The following is a 15,133-nucleotide window of genomic DNA, read 5'->3' as shown; positions in this document are numbered from 1 at the left end:
ATTGCTACTTCTTGGCAAGTAAAACCTTTATTGATAAAAGTGTTCCATAGCATGTTGATTTAGCAACAAACAAATGGTAAAATACTAGATTTAATCCTCAGCAGTGACCCCTCACTTGAAGCTTTGTTAAACTAAGAATCTAAAAGCTAGAGTTGTCAATGACAGTATTTTCCAAGTAAATCACTTTGGAAAACACTATTATTTGCCAAAACTAGAAAAAGGGTCAGTATTTAGGACTCAGGCCATACATGAAAGTCACTTTGGTGGACTTGTGATAACACAGACTGCAGAGTCATACCCCAAAGCCTGAGATTCTGTGGGTCTCAGGTGGGGCAAGAATTGATGTTTCTAGCAAGTTCTCAGGTGATGCTTCTGCTGCTGGGCTGGGGCAACATTTCAAGGACCTCTTACTTAGGAAACTCTCTGTTCAATAAAATTAAACCAGTTTTTCATTGTAGGGCATTTCTGACTCTTTCATCTACACATATTACTCTGGTACTCTGAAGCTCCTAGGGGAACTATGTATGCAGCACATCACACGCTGATTTGTTCATAAAACCCTTTTCTCACTGAGTAGCCCATGGACTAGAGTTGGAGAAACACAACTCTATGAAATTCTGTTGAGTTAAACATAAAGATTAGTTTCCCATTCTTCTGCTTTGTCTATGCAGCCACAGAAACATTATTTCCCAGGGCTCAAATCTGAGATGGCTTTTCTTTTCTATCTGTCCTCTCCTCACAGGAGGGCTCCTCTAGGGCCATGGCTTTAATGGCAGAGGGACACCCAATTTGACATCTCCACCCAGTCTCTCCTCTGAACTCTACAGACTCTATCCGCTGCCTACCTGGTATTTTCATCTGAAACAGAGCACATACTGAGCTGAGCTCATGTTTATTGCTCCCCACTGATCCAATCTGACTCTTCTCCTGGTTTCCCCTTCTCAGTAAATGGTATCACCATCTACCACATGTACTAATTCATCGGCAAGATCTGTAATTTCTGCAAAAAAAAAAAAAGGTGTATGTAAGAGTATATGCATATGCACTTACATATCCATGAACACTGCCATAATACCTATGCGTATATAAATGTACACACTCGTGTGTGTGTATATATATATATATGTATTTGTATCTCCTTTTATCTGTCAATAATGCTACATGCTAGTTCAAGATACGAGCCATCTGCGATTACATCATCACATTCTTTTTTAAAAAATATGATTTTCTGGGCCATGCCATCCTGGAGGTTAAAATATAAGAGAGGATAGAAAAGTATTTCTTTAGCTTTGCTCCCATCTGTAATTGTGGAAACTCAAATGGTTCTTAGCTCTTTCCAGCTGGTTCAGGAAGATGGTGAAATGTTTTGCGTGTGCTCAGGAGCTGGTCCTCTCCATCAGCCTGCCCACTCTTCCTCCTGCTGGTGTGGCGGGGTCACCCGTCAACCAGAGAGGAGCCCAGATGCAGGTCACTCTCCTACTTCTCCATCCCAGGGAGAGGTGAGTCCCACACTGTGCCCAGCCTGCTCTCTCTCTCTGCTTTATCTAGCTCCATCTACATTCCTCTGAAGTGGGATGGGAAAGGATACTGAACTCCTCCATATTCTCCATCTAATTGGAAATTCAGTGAAATAGGTCAGATTCAGTAGGTCTGGGGTAAATGTAAGGATCTACACTGTCTTCATGATAGGTAGAAGCTATTTGAATTTCCTTCCCTCTGGGATTTTTTACCTAGGAGAAAACACAACCCAAAGACCAGCTCTTTCTTTCCATTTTTGTTAAAACCCAAACTCGCTGAAGAGCTGGTCTGGTAGCTGACTCTGGTCCCAGCATGATTTCTTGTGAAATATTTGGAACAGCTTTCTATTTCTTCTCAATTTTCTTGCAACTCTCTCTTTAAATTAGATTCTTTGTTCAAAAATGTCTTGCTTGCCTGGCAAATAATTGGTGGGACACCATGTACCTCCCAAATACACTCATTATTATTAGTGAATGTTATTAATTAATTGTTTCCAAAAAGAATCCTTCAGAAAGCTTTGCTTCTTGGCAAGTACTATACATTGCTTTCAGAATTATATCAGTTATTTTAAGAACCATTTATAGTCCATTTGGTTATAATTTATTATATAATGTTATTTATTCAATTTAAATTTCAGCACAGAGTGTAATAATCATGGTATTTCAAAAATATGGATATATGGATGTTTGCTTCTCTTTATATAAGTAGGTAAAAGCATAATCAGTCTTCTCTAGAAGTGACATAAAGGAAAAATGTAATCTCTCTCCTCATGTTAGTATTTTGGGAAATGGTTTGGAAATCAGAGTTATTTAAATATTAGATGCAAATGTGCATTTTTATGAACATTTCTCCATTTAAATGTTTAAAACATTTCTCTCCACTTAAATGTTCAAAAATTCTCACCATATCTCTTCAAAAATAATGATTAGAGGAAAAAGAATCCACTGTTTAGGACAAAAACAACTTAGAAACTTATCAATTTTTCTGTTATCATGAAGCTAATTTGAATAATTTTTTAACAGTTTATTAACTGATCTAAAACTCCCATTCACCTGAGGGACTGACATCACCTGTGTACTCATTAAAGTTGAAATGGTTGTGATTATGTCAGCTTCTTTTTTCTCTCCTGGACCATTTTCTTCCTTAGGAGATAGCTCTTCCTCCCCTGGGCCTGATAGTCAATTGCATGAGTGGTTGGGAGCAGCAATGCTTCCGAATTCACAGAAGACTGAGCACTGAAATTGCCTTCTGTCCCTTCTCTTCCACACTTGATTTCCTTGTGAACTGTTGATCACATTCTACCCCAATCCTGTGATTCACAGCATTTAAACAAGTCTTCTTGCTGTCTAGCATCCCCCTTTAAAGAACATGGCTGTTTTTCTTCTTTTCTTTCTCCTAAGTTAAGTTGCCTCTGAAATTCAGAGCTTTCTTGCAGGAGAGTTTTTCTCACAGGAAATAATTTTTACCTGCAGGGAGCACTTTGTACATCAAATAGAAGTAGACTCCTTTGGGGTACCTGCTCACAATAACCACCCACCTCACCTTCAAGAGGGAACTGTCTCCTAGTCCACAGGAGTGGGCCCCAGAAGCCAGGTTGATACTAAGACTTGACTACCTCCTCTAGCACAGGGGTTAACACTTGACCCAACCTGAGTCTACTGTAGCCTCTCTCCTCAGAAAGTGAGAGTGGGATTCATCTCTGTGAATGAGCAGAATTTCATCTCTGTGAGTGACTTCCCAGCCTCCAGAACTATGAGAAATAAATCTGTGGCCACCTGGTTTTATGGTGTTTTGTTAGAGCAGCCCGAACGGACCAGGACACAGGGCAATAGCAGAGCACAGAGGTACCTGTGGAAATGAGGTAGGCCTTTAGAGCCTGGGTTTGGAACTGGCACACTTTAACATCAGTTTCATTTTGCTTTCCTAGTAAGTCACGGGTTGAACCCAACATTAAGATGTAGATAAATATACTCTGCACCTTGGTAGAACTATGTCATAAGGCGTGTTGCATGGATATGAGGCCTGAGGGATGAGTGGTGGGTGAGGAGAAGGATCAAAGGCAATGATGTAATCTATTACACACATGAACTTCGGGTTTATCTGTGGGGTGGCCCATGTACCCCTATGTGGGCTAGAAAATAGATAGAATGCATTTGCCCTGGGAGGAAGGACAAAGAAGATACAAAGAATCAGAAAGAAGGGATAGAGAGCTCTTATGACTTCCCTGTTACCTATTCCAGGTCCTTTTTTTAAAATTGAAGAACAGTTGCTGTATAATATACTATATGTTACAGGTTTGCAATACAGTGACTTGCAATTTTGAAAGTTATACTCTATTTATAGTTATTATAAAATATTTGCTGCATTCCCCCATGTTGTATAGTATTTATATCCTTATAGCTTAGTTTACACATGATTAATTGTACCTTGTGATCCTCCAGCCCTATATTGCCCCTCCCTGACTCCTTCCCACTAGTAACTTCTAGTTTGTTCTCTATATCTGTGAACCTGCTTCTTTTTTGTTATATTCACTAGTTTGTTGTATCTTTTAGATTCCAAATATAAGTGATATCATACAGTATTTGTCTTTGTCTGGCTTACTTCACTTAGTATAATGCCCTCCAAGTACATTCATGTTACTGCATATGGAAAAATTTTGTTCCTTTTTATGCCTGAGTAGTATTCCATTATATGTATGTATTATACATTATATATATGTAGTGTATATATGTATAACAGATATATATCTATAAATATATCACATCTTTTGTTGTCCATTCATCTGTTGATGGACACTTAGGTTGCTTCCCTAACTTGGCAATTGTAAATAATGCTTCAGTGAACATATGTGTGCGTATACCTTATTGAATTAGTGTTTTTGTATTCTTAGGATAGATACTAAGAAGTGGAATAGCTGCATCATATGGTAGTTCTATTTTTAACTTTTTGAGGAATCTCTGTACCATTTTCTCTAGTGACTGCACTAATTTACAGTTCCACCAACAGTGTATGAAGGTTTTCTCTTCTCCACAGCCTCTCCAACATTTGTTATTTCTTGTCTTTTTGTTGATAGCCATTCTAACAGGTATGAGGTGATATCTCATTGTGGTTTTGATTTGCATTTCCTTAATAATTAGTGATGTTGGACATCTTTTTGTGTCTGTTGGCCATCTGTATGTCTTTAAAAATGTCTATTTAAATCCTCTGCTCATTTTAAAATTAAGTTGTTTGGGTTTTTGTCGTTGTTGAAGAAATTTTTGTTTTAAGATGAATCGTAAGTGGCAGCAGCCTCTGTTTGAGAGGTCTTAAGCAAAATTTCAGCCTCAAATGTTCACCAGGAATCAATACCAATTGAAGCAAAAAAAAAATTTTTTTTTCTTTTATAGCTACTACACTTTTTCTTTTATATCTTTTTTTTTCTTTTCTGTTCTCTTTTGAATATACCCTAGCAACTTATATGTGGATGGATGTCTTCACAAGGGAGTGTCTACTCTCTTTCATGTCTGAAGAGAAACTAAATTTTTATTTAATACAGTACGAAACATTGTCGAATTAATGAATTGTCAAGTACTCTGAAGCTTTAACATAAAACAGACTTTGGGAGGTGTATCAAAGAACTATAGATTCATTAAAATATAGTGAAGTGATTTTTTTTTTTTTGAGATTACAATCTATGGTACTGGATCCAAGACTGAATTTTGTCTTATACCAGTTTTCAAGCCTTATGGGACTGGGTTCTAGTGGTAACCCTCTAGCACCCTCATTGTGGTTTTAGGGAAGTCACTTAAACTGATGGTGGGCTATTATGTGTAAAGAGAGAAAAATGACTTTTTTATAGTCTTCTTGAAAGTCCAGATATGAACTAGTGATTATAGTGTTTTATTTTAGAAGTTTATATTTATTGAAGAGATATAACACTGGCTTTTTCAGACAAGATGTCATTTTTAGAAGCATTTTTCTTTGTAATTTTACTACATTTCCCCATAGGACTATTTACATGGCTAGACACATTCTTGTGAGGTTTTGCTATTTCTTCTTCTTTAGATTGGCTGCCTAGTCCGTCTCAAATTCAGGAGGTAATTGAATTTTCCAATATTTTCCTCTACATAAAGGTCTTCATAAAATGAGTATGGGGAAGACAGAAGGTGTATGGCATTTTGAGGTGGCCTAACAGGAGGGATTGGGGGCAGGAGGAGAAGGGGATGACAGAGAATGAGATGGCTGGATGGCATCACCGACTCGATGGACATGAGTTTGAGTGAACTCCGGGAGTTGGTGATGGACAGGGAGGCCTGGCGTGCTGTGATTTATGGGGTCGCAAAGAGTCGGACACAACTGAGTGACTGAACTGAACTGAACAGGCAGATCTCTAAGCATTTGTCCTAAAATCAAGCAATGGGTGTCATAAACACTCTCACTCCATCCTACCCTCTTAGGCCCAAGGGTGGGGTGAGGCTTAGAGAAACCTATTGCACATTTTAGTTTTGAAACCACATCAGTTGAGAAATGTACATTTTAAAAGTGTGGCACACGCAACTGTGAACACAGAACACAATATACATGGTTCAGTTCAGTTCAGTCGCTCAAATGTATCTGACTCCTTGCAGCCCCATGGACTGTAGCAAGCCAGGCCTCCCTGTCCATCACCAACTCCCAGAGCTTCCTCAAACTCATGTCCATTGAGTCGGTGATGCTGTCCAATCATCTCATCCTCTGTTGTCCCCTTCTCCTCCTGCCTTCAGTCTTTCCCAGCATCAGGGTCTTTTCTAATGTCAGCCTTTCACATCAGGTGGCCAAAGTATTGGAGCTTCAGCTTCATCATCAATCTTTCCAATTCCAATGAATATTCAGGGTTGATTTCCTTTAGGATTGACTTTGAAAATGGAAAAACAAAGAGGGAACTGTCTATAGATGGGAGAGAGAAGGGCAGAGCTTCTTGCAGCCAGACAGTCATTTTACCACATAGGGAGTTAAAAGATCAGTGTGGAGTGGATGAGGATTATGCTCAAGTCCACCCAGGGCTGAATGACTGCACTCAGGCTTGCTCCAGAGTGTTCTTTCTTTTTTTTCTTTTTAACTTGACTGCACTGTGGGATTTTAGTTCGCCTACCAGAGGTTGAACCCATGCCCTGTGTATTGGTAGAGTCTTAACCACCAGACTGCCAGGGAAGTCCCCCAGAATGTTTTTATATCCATCTCATCCAGTTCCCTCAGGGCCCATTTGCTCTCCAAAGTTTCAGCTCTAATTTAAAGTAAATGGCTTGAATGATAGTGGTGGCTAAACTCTTAATGGGAAAGAAATAGATCCTGAGGCCTCTCTCCCATTGCCCAAGGGAATGTTTGGCTAGCTGTATTTCAAAGAGCTGTATACTTTGCTTCTTGAAACTCTGTCTTCCTGGCCCTCTGAGGCCACACAGTTGCTTTCCTTTATGCCTCTCAGGCTTTTCCTCCTCAGTCTCCTTTGCTAGTGGGTGTCTCAGGCCTTGGTCTGAGGCCATTTTCTCTTTTAATCCATAGCCTGTCATTCATGCCTATAGCAGTGAACAGTTGAACAAGATGTCTATGTCCATGTTCTATATTTCATTGCCTACTTTCAGATCACCATTCACTACCTCAACTTTAACATATCCCTGATTGGACTCTTCATCTTTATCCTCAAACTTGCTCCTTTGAGTGAGTAAATGGCCTTCTGTGCACAGTGCTGTAATCAGAACTGGATCTAATAGTGAAACTGGATCTAATGGTGAAACTGGATCTAATGGTGAAAGTGTTAGGTAAAATTCAGGCTGTTAGGTGATGTAGGGTAGTCTGTATCTTATAAACAAAACTGTGATTTATTTAAAAATCTCTCTCTCTGCCTCATATTGTAGACTCAGCAGACAGGAAAATTCCCCTGTTGCCCCCTTTTCTATTTTCCCAAGAAAGAGAGCTCCTCAGAGGATGAGGTGGTAAGGGAGAGGGCGAGTGAACTATCTGTGTGTGCATGTGTGTGTCTTAAAAGGGGCTTCCCTGGTGGTTCAGATGGTAAGGAATTCGCCTGCCAATGCAGGAGATCTGGGTTAAATCCCTGGGTCTGGAAGATCCCCTGGGGAAGGGAATGGCAACCCACTCCTGTATTCCTGCTTGGAGAATCCCCATGGAACAGAGCGCCTTAGAAAGAGGAGACTTTTCAAAGGGTGGTGAAGCAGGAGAACTCACCTTGGAGACAAATCAAGACAGATTTTTGTGTGGTAAGTTTGAGATCCCAGAGGTTGAAGAGTTGAAGCGGGCAGTGGTCTACCATCTACCTGCCTTCCTGATGGAGAAGGGAAATGGAGGCCTTTCTAGTTCTGTTGGAGGAAAACATCTGGGACTGTAGGGGAACTATTGTCACCTGGTGAGGCTGCAAGGCCTTAAAAAGGTCCTGGAGAGGGCTCACCAGGAAGTACTTGGCCATGTGGACTGTGGAGAAGGTTTCCTTGGCCAAACTTGGGATGGTGGGAGTGGGGTTGCCATGGAAACCAGTGGCTGCAGGCACTACCCACAGGGACTGAGAATCAGACCTCCCTCCTCATTTTTCTGGATCTTGTAAGGTCTGGGATTCCTGTATGATCCTAGGAGATGGTGTCCTTCAAAATCCACAAATACCTCATTTCTTTTCAGTTTTGTTGAGTAAGGAGGAGGAGTGGGCTCAAATCAAATCTATTTTGAAATATTGCTTTTGGAGGGTTGGGAGGCATTTCATTTCTATTGCATTTGTGATGGCCTCGGATCACCCCACATGACTGTCTTCTCTGTGTTTCTGGTTGGACCCAGGCAACACATCCCTCATCACTGAAAGAAGAAAGGACTCAAGCATGCAGAATGCAAACTGGCCATGAAAAAAAAAAAAAGCACTTAAAAATACTTTAGTGTCATTCTAAAGGAGAGTCTTCAATCATGTTCATTAAATGCAAATGTTATTTTCTAAATATTTGTCATTTAGTAAATTTGTGGTTTCTGTCTGGGAAACAAGCATGGTAAAAAAAGAAGAAAATTGTTCTTTTGTTCGCCCTCTTTTGGTCTGAAATCAGGACTATTTATTGGGAAGGCATTTGAAGCATTATCTGTAATATATTGAGTCCCTTTTGCCAGGGCACCGTGGCATCTGTCTAAAACCAAGGCAAACAATGTGGGGTCGGGTTGGGAAATGCAGAGACAGAGACGAGGAAGCCTTGCAGATCCCTGCGCTGAAATTGCTGAACCGAAATATCAGGAGATCTGTTCACAAGAGGCCTTTCAAACACTGTGGAAGGGTTATCATTCCCACACTGTGGAGACAAGGAATCCAGCAAAGCAAGCTAGCTCTTGGTCTTAGAGCTGCCAGGCCAGGATATTTTACATGCTGGTTGCCATGGTTGTTTCTGTGGCTCAACACCATCCCAGGGGAGGGCCTGCCGACTGAGGCTGAGCCTATAGCCCAGGTCATTTGTGGAGGAAAAGTGTCAGATTCTAGACTGAATGAAAATGAGATCATATGCAAAATCCCTCCGTTAGTCAGACACTTGCTGGATTATATTTCATCTATTTTTGGTCAGAGCTCTTTAGTAAAATAGGTAGAAAGCAAAGAGTTTTGAAGAGACTAAGATGATCAAGAGATAGAAAGTACAGCGAGTCCTCATTAACCATCGACCCAGATCCTTATTTCTATTCAAACTTACCAAGTAGATATATCTTACAGGCTTCCCAGGTGGTGCTAGTGGTAAAGAACCTGTCTGCCAGTGCAGGAGACATTAGAGACATGGGTTCAATCCCTGGGTCAGGAAGATCCCCTGGAGAAGGGCGTGGCAACCCACTCCAGTATTCTTGCCTGGAGAATGCCATGGAGAGAGTAGCCTGGTGGGCTATAGTGCATGGGGACGCAAAGAGTTGTACACGAAAAAGCAGCTAAGCATGCATGCACGCAGAGGTATCTTACATATTTTATGTTTCTATTAAGATAGATTTTGGCAATATCGACTTAGCAATTAGGATAGTTGCTGCTTGTGTCAATTTGGCCTTTACTAGAGCCAACAAAAAAAGAGTTATTGAAGATTTTTTAAAGAAAACCACCATGCTTTTACATAATTATTCTGCTTTTGGCTTAATGTAATATTACAGATGTGTTTGAAGCCCTCTTTGCACCCTTTGCAATTTTACTCCTTTTTCTTTCCCTAAGCTAAGCCATTATTTTGAAATGTGTGTGTTTTTCTGCCTGAACTACTTTAAAAACATATACCGTATTTGTATCTATAAATGTTACAATTATTTTGTTTGTAAACTTGAAATATATGATATAGTGTAAAATCATGTCCTACATATTATTTAACTCAATAGCAGATTTTTATTAGCAGCTTTTTTGAGATATAATTCACAAACCATGCAATATTCACCCAATGGCAGTAAATAATGTAATGCTTTCTAGTATATTCAAAGATATATGGAGCCATCACCATGATTTTTAGGATACGAATATTTTCATCATCTTAAAAAAGAAAACCTGTGCACATTAGCTATTGCCACCCTGTTTTCCTCTATTCTGTCCTTCTCAGAATCCTAAGCAATCACTCACATGTTTTATGTCTCTTAGATTTCCCTATTATGGACATTTTATGGGAATGAATTCATGTAATATTTGGTCTTTTGTGACTGGTTTCTTTCACTTAGCATAATGTTTCCAAGATACATCATATTGTAGCATATATCAGTACTTAGTTCCTTTTTTATAGACGAGTAATATTAGTTTCTGTGGATAAATCACATTTTGTTTGTCCCTTCATCCTTGATAGACATTTGAGTTGTTTCCACCTTTAGGCTGTTGTAAATAATGCTGCTATAAACATTTATGAACAGTTTTTGGTGTGGACATGTGTTTTCTTTCTCTTGGGTATATACCTAGGAGTGGAATTTCTGGGTCATAGGGTAACTTCACATTTAATCATATGAGGAACTTCCAAACTATTTCCCAGAGTCTGTGCCATTTTACATTCCCATCCATAGTGTGTGAGAGTTCTTATTTCTCCAAGTCCTTGTTAACATTTGTTATTATCTCACTTTTTAAAGGCTAGATGTTCTAGCGGGTGCTCTTTATGTAATCTGAATATAAGTCCCCTATAAAATATATAATTTGCAAATATTTTCTCCCATTCTGTGAATTGTCTTTTCACTTTCTTCATGGTATCCTTTGAAGAACATTCTTGATAAGTTCAGTTTATATTTTTCTCATGCTTTTGGTGTCATATCTAACAATCTACTGCATAATTCAAGGTTGCAAGGATTTACCTCTATATTTTCTTCTAAGAGTTTATGGTCTCATATTTTTGTTTTTGATCCACTTTGAATTAATTTTTGTATTTTGTGTGAGGTAAGGGTCCAACTTCATTCTTGTGTATGTGGTTATCCGGTTGTCTCAGCATCCTTTGCTGAGAAGACCATTATTTTCCTATTGAATGATCTTGGCACACTTGTCAAAAATCAGTTGGCTTTGAATATATATATATATATATATATTTCTGGACTTTGAATTCTATTCCACCGATCTATAAGTGTATCCTGTACTAGAACTGTACAGAGATTCATTCTTTGCTGTTGGTTTCTGATAGACTACTTTAGAATTAAAGCTGTTCCAGAGCAGTGATTCTTATCCTGGCTGCAACCTGGATACCCTAGGGAAGTTTTATAAAAATACTGATGCCTGGTTCCAACCCCTGGAAATTCTGGTTTAATTGGTCTGGGATGTAGCCTGGGCACTGGGACTCTTAAAAACTCCCCTGATGCTTCTAATGTGCAGTCAAAATTGAGAACTACTATTCGTGATTAGTGCCTATATTTATTGGCCAAAAGTCTCTATTAGTGATGGGTGACAGAATACAAGTTTAAGTAGCTTAGGAAAAACAAAGAGGAAGACCTCCCTGTGGTCCAGTGCTTAAGACTCTGAGCTTCCACTGCAGGGTATGCGGGTTTGATCCTCAACTGGGAAACTAAGGTCCCTGCATGATACATCCACCACCCCCAGAAAAAAGAGGAGAAAGATTTACAAGTTTATAAGATCATGGCAGTTGCAGAGCTAGGAATAATTGCAGTCATTCTCTACCACAGCAGTGAGCTCTCTCCAGAGACTTGTGGGAAGCTCTGAGCTCATCTCATAATAGCTTCCAGTGATGATAGTGTCTTTTTCCTGCTAGCTCCAACAGGAGAAATCTCCAAGAAAGGCCCTGTTTCCTTGACTTGGGTACCTGTCCTTCTCTGGACCAATCTCTGTGGCCCACATACAGGCAGGTGATTGGGAGGAGGGCTTGTTGGACAAACAGAGAGTAATTTAGACTTCGGTTAACTTTAACTTTCTTGAATATATTCATAAATCTGATAGTAAGAACAAGTCTCTAAGAGTCACAAGAGAGACATGAGGGCATTCTTAAATATTGTGTTAAATTACGTTACTCATTTAATAAAATTGATAATTTGGTTTTCCCTGGCAAGTTGCCTAAGCTTCAGTAAAAAGATATTAGGAGGAGGGAAGGATTATTGCTGAAGCTAATATGCTGAAAGTGATACCAAGGGAGGAGAAAGGTAAGTCATCTTGTAAAAGTTCAGCAACTTGTCCTGTTTAGCTAAGGGGTAAACAGTCCTTGAGGAAACCCCCAGCAAGAAATAGCTATAAAAAACAACTTTTTAAAAATTGGAGGGGAAAGCATGGGAAGGATAATAGGAAAGATTTGGAATCAGACAGTAGATGTCAATTCTTACGGAAGATACATGCTTGATGTTAAATAAATTAATCTTTCTAAACCTCAGTTTCTCTATCTGCAGAATGGAGATGGCGCCTAGCGTATAGGATCATTGATGAAGTTCAGTATTACACGTCAGGCATACAGTAAGTGCACAATAAATGTTACCACTCACCCTTTCCATCCTTTCCCATAATAAATAATGATCATAACGATGATGCTGTGTTTACAAGCAAGGTTGTATTACATCTAGTGTACCGTGTATTGAGAAGGTAGGCAAATTTTAGTGAGGTTGACAAAAAGATGGCTCAAATGAAAGGTTTAGTTCCTAAAGTAGTAAACTTTATCTAGAAATTTCCCTTATACAAATAAGACATTGCTCTACTACTATAACATAGAGGAATTTGAGGGTGTCAAATTTATACTTCCAAAAAGAAGTAGTCTCTAACTTATTTGTTAACAGGCAGACTGTTTGTCAACCTTCCATGCTTTCTAAAAGTTTTCCCACTGACCTGAAGCTGCTTTGGGCCAGCTGCTGAACAGTGGGATCAACTCTTCTCTGCTTCAGGGAATCCATGAGCCTTCTGGCTGACCTGAGATATGAGTGCAGAGGAGGACATCTGTATCCTGAGCCATTGCTATGATGGAGGCTTCCAAGAAGTGGCACACCAGGGGCTGCTCTTGGATACTTGGGTCCTAGAGAAGGACCTCACATCTTGTTCATTTCTAGACAAAACCTCACCTGTGTTGATCTGAGGAGGAAGGAACATCTAATCAGGTCTTTCTCAAACTCTCCCTTTTCTCCTGTCCAGTGTCTCCTTCTGGCTTCCCTGCAAGCTCTCTGGACTTCCTTCTCACCAGCCCACCTCCTTTCCTTCATGCTGTATGTTTCTCCTGGTTTTCTCCTTCTCATTTACACTGATGGCGTCAACTACCAATTATGTGTGACACTCACAAATCTATGTTTCTAGACCTCAACCCCTCTCTCGACTAGTTTTCACACATGCAACATTTGTGTGCTTCCCACTGGCTGTCTCCCAAGCACCTCTAACTCAACATTTTCTTCATCTTTGCTTCCTCTCACCCAAACCTGTATTTCCAGTACAGTGAAAGGCATGTCTATGTACTGGTCATGTAACCCAGAAACCTGGAAACACAAGAAACCCTCTCTCTGTTTCCATCCAATGTAATTAAAAATACTAGTAGCTGATATTTCTGCTAGTATTACTAAACCAGAATTATTAATAATACAGAGCCATAATTCCCTGGATCCAGAGTCCTAATTTATTCTCTTAACTGACTTTACCCGGATACTATATTTTAGATCTTTCTTCTTAATGTCTGACATATTTGGCCTGTCCTTTCTATCCCACTCTTAATGCCTTAATCCAGTCCTCTAAATGGTCTCTCTGCTCTGTCTTATCCTCTTTCAACCCTCTCCACATTGTAGCAAGATCTGAACCCCTTTCTGAGACTGACTGCAAACCAAGTAAGCCTTTGGCATGGACCCCCTGTGTTAGCCTACTCCTTTATACACTCTCAAAGCAGTGTCTCATGCAATACTTGACCCGTCTTCTCTTTCAGTCTACAATCCCAGTGTGATGAATGTTTTAATTCATTGTTTTATATAGCTCAGATGGTAAAGAATCTGCCTGTAATGCAGGAAATTAGGGTTCTGATCCCTGGGTTGGAAAGATCCCCTAGAGAAGGAAACGGCAACCCACCCCAGTATTCTGGCCTGGAAAACCCCATCAACAGAGGAGCCTGGCAAGCTTCAGTCCGTGGGGTCCTAAAGAGTTGGAGACGACTGAGTGACTTTCACTTTCAAGCAATTGAAACAGTAGTTCATCAGCTGTTCTTTCAGAGCTCAGTCTCACCATATTTAGTATTCACAGAGGGTTCATTTCAGCTTTCCTCAGTACCTTGCTGAGTTCCTCCTGGCTGCAGCGCTCATTGACAGAGATAAGTGCTGTGGTGCCAGGGAATAGGTGAAAAATGGTCTCATAATCTCTATTGACACAGAGATTGACATGCTACATCACCATGGCAAGGAGGGCTCAGCTGAGAGCTTTGGAAGAGCTGGTGCTAAGTACAGATAGTCTGATTTTCAAGTAGAAATGTGTGCTGTATACGTGAATCTTCCCCTTGGAGCTGTCATGGTTAATTAAGAACAGGGTCATAAGATCCTTGATAACCAATAGTAAGCTATGCTCTTCGGCAAACTGAGGTAAATAGACTCCTTTCTTTAGAAAAAAATTAAGATGAACAAAAGTTTGCCAGAATTTGTTAATTTGCTACAATGTGGAATGACTTTTAATGAGCTATGAAAACCCATTCAGTTCAGTTCAGTTCAGTCGCTCAGTCGTGTCCAACTCTCCGCGACCCCATGAATCACAGCACGCCAGGCCTCCCTGTCCATCACCAACTCCCGGAGTTCACTCAAACTCATGTCCACAGAGTCGGTGATGCCATCCAGCCATCTCCTTCTCTGTCGTCCCCGTCTCCTCCCACTCCCAATCCCTCCTAGCATCAGACTTTTTTCCAGTGAGTCAACTCATGTTACCAATTATTTTCCAGAGGATTTATGGAATATGCAGGATCTTGGAGACCGGACTATATGAGTAATTAACAGACATAGACTACAAAATTCAAAAAGTAAAAAAAAAAAAAAAAAAAGGTATATTATAAAAATTGTCTCCTCCCCAGAGATAAACCTGTTAACAGTTTCTTGTGTTTTCAGAGATAGTCTATCATAGGATAAATTTTGAAAGATTTTTAAAATCAAAACAAGCACCTCCATTTCTCTAATACCTAATGGGTTGCCTGGTTTTTAATAGGTATTCTATAAATGCTGATTAAAGGAAACTTTCTGAGTAATGGTTTAGTAAATT

General features: G+C 39.9%; 1 long non-coding RNA gene across 2 annotated transcripts in view; it reads left to right on the top strand.

Moving 5' to 3' along the window:
- LOC148778343 (uncharacterized) overlaps positions 1-15,133 on the top strand; it is a 76,077-nt gene that overhangs the window by 4,573 nt on the left and 56,371 nt on the right. The window contains exon 1 of one of the 2 annotated variants that reach the window (XR_016036400.1): positions 11,651-12,388. The exons of the other annotated variant lie outside the window; for it this stretch is intronic. This is a non-coding gene — a long non-coding RNA (uncharacterized LOC148778343). Of the gene's footprint in view, positions 1-11,650; positions 12,389-15,133 lie in introns of those variants that run through there. 2 annotated transcript variants of the gene reach the window in all.

The sequence above is a fragment of the Moschus berezovskii genome, chromosome 3, assembly GCF_049115385.1.
Source record: "Moschus berezovskii isolate FMDL1 chromosome 3, NW_MosBer_1.0, whole genome shotgun sequence".
Classification (NCBI taxonomy): Eukaryota; Metazoa; Chordata; class Mammalia; order Artiodactyla; family Moschidae; genus Moschus; species Moschus berezovskii.
The sequence above is the reverse complement of the archived record's forward strand: the minus strand, read 5'-3'. Positions and strand labels throughout refer to the sequence as shown.